Source organism: Triturus cristatus, chromosome 4_1 (genome assembly GCF_964204655.1).
Source record: "Triturus cristatus chromosome 4_1, aTriCri1.1, whole genome shotgun sequence".
Classification (NCBI taxonomy): Eukaryota; Metazoa; Chordata; class Amphibia; order Caudata; family Salamandridae; genus Triturus; species Triturus cristatus.
The window spans coordinates 136,558,204-136,565,703 of NC_140585.1; the positions used below are offsets into that span (position 1 = coordinate 136,558,204).

At 39.3% G+C, this 7,500-nt stretch overlaps 2 non-coding genes across 2 annotated transcripts; both read right to left on the reverse strand.

The window, feature by feature from the left end:
* Positions 1–3,608: 3,608 nt before the first annotated feature.
* On the reverse strand, positions 3,609–3,681 carry TRNAR-UCG (transfer RNA arginine (anticodon UCG)). The gene has a single exon. It is a non-coding gene; the product is annotated as a tRNA-Arg (tRNA).
* A 2,230-nt stretch (positions 3,682–5,911) lies between these two features.
* Positions 5,912–5,984, reverse strand: TRNAR-CCU (transfer RNA arginine (anticodon CCU)). The gene has a single exon. It is a non-coding gene; the product is annotated as a tRNA-Arg (tRNA).
* Positions 5,985–7,500: the final 1,516 nt, after the last annotated feature.

Below are 7,500 nucleotides of genomic sequence, written 5' to 3' on the forward strand. Positions count from 1 at the left end.
CTGCAACTTAACCATTGCACTACAAATTAGGCAACGGGGGCATCAGCAAAGGCAGCCAATGTGCCGATCCTTTATACATTTTGTGTAGTACTTTTCTTACTCGGAGGCAAAATCAGCACTTTAACTGCCCAAATCATACAGATTTTACACATGTAGCACTCTATGCACACATAGGCACACACCTTGCAGTTCTTCTACACACACTTAAGCTAAAACCCATTCTGTCACGTCAAAATTCTGCAAACCTATTAAATATTCAGTGCGTCGGCATAGAAGCACTTTTTAATGCCACTAAAATGCACAAGTAGTTAGACTGCAGATGCAACCTGAATGAGTTTACAGTATGTACTCCACTTTATTAATGATTAGTAATGAGAAAGTGAGGACTACAAGAGTATTGGAAAAGACTTTTTTCACTCTGAATGTAAAGAAGATAGTGTGACCATTGGCCAAAAACGACCACGAAGGGACTCGAACCCTCAATCTTCTGATCCAAAGTCAGACGCCTTATCCATTAGTCCACGAGGTCATCCGTTCACCTGAGATGATTTTTATCATGTAGGTGGTATGCATGGATGGAGAACATATTATTGAAAGGTATTCAGGTTTACATCCCATAGTGTTCTTTCAGCTCTTTTCGCTGGAAGCACTTTTTTGGAATCTATATATTGAGAATTTTATGAGTACGATATGCTTTTGTTTTCCTTTTTGCATACAAACCTCTTTCCTCATGAGTTTAAAGCTCATTTGTATGCACTACATAGCTCTGGACGTTTCCAGACGTGGAGTGAAACTGTTTTGAAAGTAGTACAAATTGCTCCTTCCTGCATATGCTAATTTTTCACACTCACATAGGTTGTATAAGTTTTATGAATCCTGGCTTGACCTATTCAAGTAGCTGAAAGCCTGTCACCACCTCTAGAAACAAGATTCACACCAATCCAATTCAAATCATTTTTTCCAAAGGAATATGTTCTGGCCGGTCGAAAATGCATCTCACAAAAATAGGCATTTAAAAATATACTTTGCAGTTTCAGAACACTAACATGACTGTGAAGTGTACACAAGTAAAATGGGACCGTTTCAAAGTACCTAATCCCTCATAAACTTCTGAGAGGAAGCATTTAATAAATCTACCTCATTTTCTGGAAAAGAAAGAGGGAGGATTTTTGTTATCACCTCAGATGGGACTTGAACCCACAATCCCTGGCTTAGGAGGCCAGTGCCTTATCCGTTAGGCACTGAGGCACACATGCGTAGCTGTTTTCTAGAGGCATTATTTAAATGTATTCTATGGTCAGACACCGGTGTGTGCACACAGGGCATTTCTCACTTCTCTCTACAAGTAAACTTCCCATTTTCATCGTCTTCCATCCCCGACTTTAACGCTCTCTTCTATGCTATAATGGAGACTTTGCAATTTTAGCAAGTGGAGAGAAATTGGAGAACCACTTTCGACTCCACACTTCTTCTTCACTTACTTCTTTTCTCAATATACTGGGCTTAGAAAATGGTATCAAGCCATCCTTATCATCAGCAGGACACGGAAAGAGGCACCAAGTCTCCCATCCAAGTTCAACCACACTCTGCAACTTAACCATTGCACTACAAATTAGGCAACGGGGGCATCAGCAAAGGCAGCCAATGTGCCGATCCTTTATACATTTTGTGTAGTACTTTTCTTACTCGGAGGCAAAATCAGCACTTTAACTGCCCAAATCATACAAATTTTACACATGTAGCACTCTATGCACACATAGGCACATACCTTGCAGTTCTTCTACACACACTTAAGCTAAAAACCCATTCTGTCACTTCAAAATTCTGCAAACCTATTACATATTCAGTGCGTCGGCATAGAAGCACTTTTTAATGCCACTAAAATGCACAAGTAGTTAGACTGAAGATGCAACCTGAATGTACTCCACTTCATTAATGATTAGTAATGAGAAAGTGAGGACTACAAGAGTATTGGAAAATACTTTTTCCACTCAGAATGTAAAGCAGATTGTGTGACCATTGGCCAAAAACGACCACAAGGGACTTGAACCCTCAATCTTCTGATCTGAAGTCAGACGCCTTATCCATTAGGCCACACGGTCATCCGTTCACCTGAGGTGATTTTTATCATGTAGTGGTATGCATGGATGGAGAACATATTATTGAAAGGTATTCAGGTTTACATCCCATAGTGTTCTTTCAGCTCTTTTCGCTGGAAGCACTTTTTTGGAATCTATATATTGAGAATTTTATGAGTACGATATGCTTTTGTTTTCCTTTTTGCATACAAACCTCTTTCCTCATGAGTTTAAAGCTCATTTGTGTGCTCTACATAGCTCTGGACGTTTCCAGATGTGGAGTGAAACTGTTTTGAAAGTAGTACAAATTGCTCCTTCCTGCATATGCTAATTTTTCACTCTCACATAGGTTGTATCAGTTTTATGAATCCTGGCTTGACCTATTCAAGTAGCTGAAAGCCTGTCACCACCTCTAGAAACAAGATTCACACCAATCCAATTCAAATCATTTTTTCCAAAGGAATATGTTCTAGCCGGTCAAAAATGCATGTCACAAAAATAGGCATTTAAAAATATACTTTACAGTTTCAGAACACTAACATGACTGTGAAGTGTATACAAGTAAAATGGGACTGTTTCAAAGTACCTAATAAACTTGTGAGAGGAAGCATGTAATAAATCTACCTAATTTTCTGGAAAATAAAGAGGGAGGATTTTTGTTATCACCTCGGATGGGACTCGAACCCACAATCCCTGGTTTAGAAGGCCAGTGCCTTATCCATTAGGCCACTGAGACACACATGCATAGGTGTTTTCTAGAGGCATTATTTAAATGTATTCTATGGTCAGACACCGGTGTGTGCACACAGGGCATTTCCCACTTCTCTCTATAAGTAAACTTCCCATTTTCATCCTCTTCCATCCCCGACTTTAACGCTCTCTTCTATGCTATAATGGAGACTTTGCAATTTTAGCAAGTGGAGAGAAATTGGAGAACCACTTTCGACTCCACACTTCTTCTTCACTTTCTTCTTTTCTCAATATACTGGGCTTAGCAAATGGTATCAAGCCATCCTTATCATCAGCAGGACACGGAAAGAGGCACCAAGTCTCCTAACCAAGTTCAACCACACTCTGCAACTTAACCATTGCACTACAAATTAGGCAACGGGGGCATCAGCAAAGGCAGACAATGTGCCGATCATTTATACATTTTGTGTAGTACTTTTCTTACTCGGAGGCAAAATCAGCACTTTAACTGCCCAAATCATACAGATTTTACCAATGTAGCACTCTATGCACACATAGGCACACACCTTGCAGTTCTTCTATACACACTTAAGCTAAAACCCATTCTGTCACGTCAAAATTCTGCAAACCTATTACATATTCAGTGCGTCGGCATAAAAGCACTTTTTAATGCCACTAAAATGCACAAGTAGTTAGACTGAAGATGCAACCTGAATGAGTTTACAGTATGTACTCCACTTTATTAATTATTAGTAATGAGAAAGTGAGGACTACAAGAGTATTGGAAAATACTTTTTTCACTCTGAATGTAAAGAAGATTGTGTGACCATTGGCCAAAAATGACCACGAAGGGACTCGAACCCTCAATCTTCTGATCCGAAGTCAGACGCCTTATCCATTAGGCCACGCGGTCATCCGTTCACCTGAGATGATTTTTATCATGTAGGTGGTATGCATGGATGGAGAACATATTATTGAAAGGTATTCAGGTTTACATCCCATAGTGTTCTTTCAGCTCTTTTCGCTGGAAGCACTTTTTTGGAATCTATATATTGAGAATTTTATGAGTACGATATGCTTTTGTTTTCCTTTTTGCATACAAACCTCTTTCCTCGTGAGTTTAAAGCTCATTTGTGTGCTCTACATAGCTCTGGACGTTTCCAGATGTGGAGTGAAACTGTTTTGAAAGTAGTACAAATTGCTCCTTCCTGCATATGCTAATTTTTCACACTCACATAGGTTGTATCAATTTTATGAATCCTGGCTTGACCTATTCAAGTAGCTGAAAGCCTGTCACCACCTCTAGAAACAAGATTCACACCAATCCAATTCAAATCATTTTTTCCAAAGGAATATGTTCTAGCCGGTCAAAAATGCATCTCACAAAAATAGGCATTTAAAAATATACTTTACAGTTTCAGAACACTAACATGACTGTGAAGTGTACACAAGTAAAATGGGACTGTTTCAAAGTACCTAATAAACTTGTGAGAGGAAGCATGTAATAAATCTACCTAATTTTCTGGAAAAGAAAGAGGGAGGATTTTTGTTATCACCTCAGATGGGACTCGAACCCACAATCCCTGGTTTAGGAGACAAGTGCCTTATCCATTAGGCCACTGAGACACACATGCTTACCTCTTTTCTAGAGGCATTATTTAAATGTATTCTATGGTCAGACACCGGTGTGTGCACACAGGGCATTTCTCACTTCTCTCTATAAGTAAACTTCCCATTTTCATCCTCTTCCATCCCCGACTTTAACGCTCTCTTCTATGCTATAATGGAGACTTTGCAATTTTAGCAAGTGGAGAGAAATTGGAGAACCACTTTCGACTCCACACTTCTTCTTCACTTACTTCTTTTCTCAATATACTGGGCTTAGGAAATGGTATCAAGCCATCCTTATCATCAGCAGGACACGGAAAGAGGCACCAAGTCTCCTAACCAATTTCAACCACACTCTGCAACTTAACCATTGCACTACAAATTAGGCAACGGGGGCATCAGCAAAGGCAGCCAATGTGCCGATCCTTTATACATTTTGTGTAGTACTTTTCTTACTCGGAGGCAAAATCAGCACTTTAACTGCCCAAATCATACAGATTTTACACATATAGCACTCTATGCACACATAGGCACACACCTTGCAGTTCTTCTACACACACTTAAGCTAAAAACCCATTGTGTCACGTCAAAATTCTGCAAACCTATTACATATTCAGTGCGTCGGCATAGAAGCACTTTTTAATGCCACTAAAATGCACAAGTAGTTAGACTGAAGATGCAACCTGAATGAGTTTACAGTATGTACTCCACTTTATTAATGATTAGTAATGAGAAAGTGAGGACTACAAGCGTATTGGAAAATACTTTTTCCACTCTGAATGTAAAGCAGAATGTGTGACCATTGGCCAAAAACGACCACGAAGGGACTCGAACCCTCAATCTTCTGATCCGAAGACAGACCCCTTATCCATTAGGCAACGCGGTCATCCGTTCACCTGAGATGATTTTTATCATCTAGGTGGTATCCATGGATGGAGAACATATTATTGAAAGGTATTCAGGTTTACATCCCATAGTGTTCTTTCAGCTCTTTTAGCTGGAAGCACTTTTTTGGAATCTACATATTGAGAATTTTATGAGTACGATATGCTTTTGTTTTCCTTTTTGCATACAAATCTCTTTCCTCATGATTTTAAAGCTCATTTGTATGCTCTACATAGCTCTGGACGTTTCCAGACGTGGAGTGAAACTGTGTTGAAAGTAGTACAAATTGCTCCTTCCTGCATATGCTAATTTTTCACACTCACATAGGTTGTATAAGTTTTATGAATCCTGGCTTGACCTATTCAAGTAGCTGAAAGCCTGTCACCACCCTTCTAGAAACAAGATTCACACCAATCCAATTCAAATCATTTTTTCCAAAGGAATATGTTCTGGCCGGTCGAAAATGCATCTCACAAAAATAGGCATTTAAAAATATACTTTGCAGTTTCAGAACACTAACATGACTGTGAAGTGTACACAAGTAAAATGGGACCGTTTCAAAGTACCTAATCCCTCATAAACTTCTGAGAGGAAGCATGTAATAAATCTACCTAATTTTCTGGAAAAGAAAGAGGGTGGATTTTTGTTATCACCTCAGATGGGACTCAAACCCACAATCCCTGGCTTAGGAGGCCAGTGCCTTATCCATTAGGCCACTGAGGCACACATGCATAGCTCTTTTCTAGAGACATTATTTAAATGTATTCTATGGTCAGACACCGGTGTGTGCACACAGGGCATTTCTCACTTCTCTCTATAAGTAAACTTCCCATTTTCATCCTCTTCCATCCCCGACTTTAACGCTCTCTTCTATGCTATAATGGAGACTTTGCAATTTTAGCAAGTGGAGAGAAATTGGAGAACCACTTTCGACTCCACACTTCTTCTTCACTTACTTCTTTTCTCAATATACTGGGCTTAGCAAATGGTATCAAGCCATCCTTATCATCGGCAGGACACGGAAAAAGGCACCAATTCTCCTAACCAAGTTGAACCACACTCTGCAACTTAACCATTGCACTACAAATTAGGCAACGGGGGCATCAGCAAAGGCAGCCAATGTGCCGATCCTTTATACATTTTGTGTAGTACTTTTCTTACTCGGAGGCAAAATCAGCACTTTAACTGCCCAAATCATACAGATTTTACACATGTAGCACTCTATGCACACATAGGCACACACCTTGCAGTTCTTCTACACACACTTAAGCTAAAACCCATTCTGTCACGTCAAAATTCTGCAAACCTATTACATATTCAGTGCGTCGGCATAGAAGCACTTTTTAATGCCACTAAAATGCACAAGTAGTTAGACTGCAGATGCAACCTGAATGAGTTTACAGTATGTACTCCACTTTATTAATGATTAGTAATGAGAAAGTGAGGACTACAAGAGTATTGGAAAATACTTTTTCCACTCAGAATGTAAAGCAGATTGTGTGACCATTGGCCAAAAACTACCCCAAGGGACTTGAACCCTCAATCTTCTGATCTGAAGTCAGACGCCTTATCCATTAGGCCACGCGGTCATCCGTTCACCTGAGGTGATTTTTATCATGTAGGTGGTATGCATGGATGGAGAACATATTATTGAAAGGTATTCAGGTTTACATCCCATAGTGTTCTTTCAGCTCTTTTCGCTGGAAGCACTTTTTTGGAATCTATATATTGAGAATTTTATGAGTACGATATGCTTTTGTTTTCCTTTTTGCATACAAACCTCTTTCCTCATGAGTTTAAAGCTCATTTGTATGCTCTACATAGCTCTGGATGTTTCCAGGCGTGGAGTGAAACTGTTTTGAAAGTAGTACAAATTGCTCCTTCCTGCATATGCTAATTTTTCACACTCACATAGGTTGTATAAGTTTTATGAATCCTGGCTTGACCTATTCAAGTAGCTGAAAGCCTGTCACCACCTCTAGAAACAAGATTCACACCAATCCAATTCAAATATTTTTTCCAAAGGAATATTTTCTGGCCGGTCGAAAATGCATCTCACAAAAATAGGCATTTAAAAATATACTTTACAGTTTCAGAACACTAACATGACTGTGAAGTGTACACAAATAAATGGGACTGTTTCAAAGTACCTAATACCTCATAAACTTCTGAGAGGAAGCATGTAATAAATCTACCTAATTTTCTGAAAAAGGAAGAGGGAGGATTTTTGTTAACACCT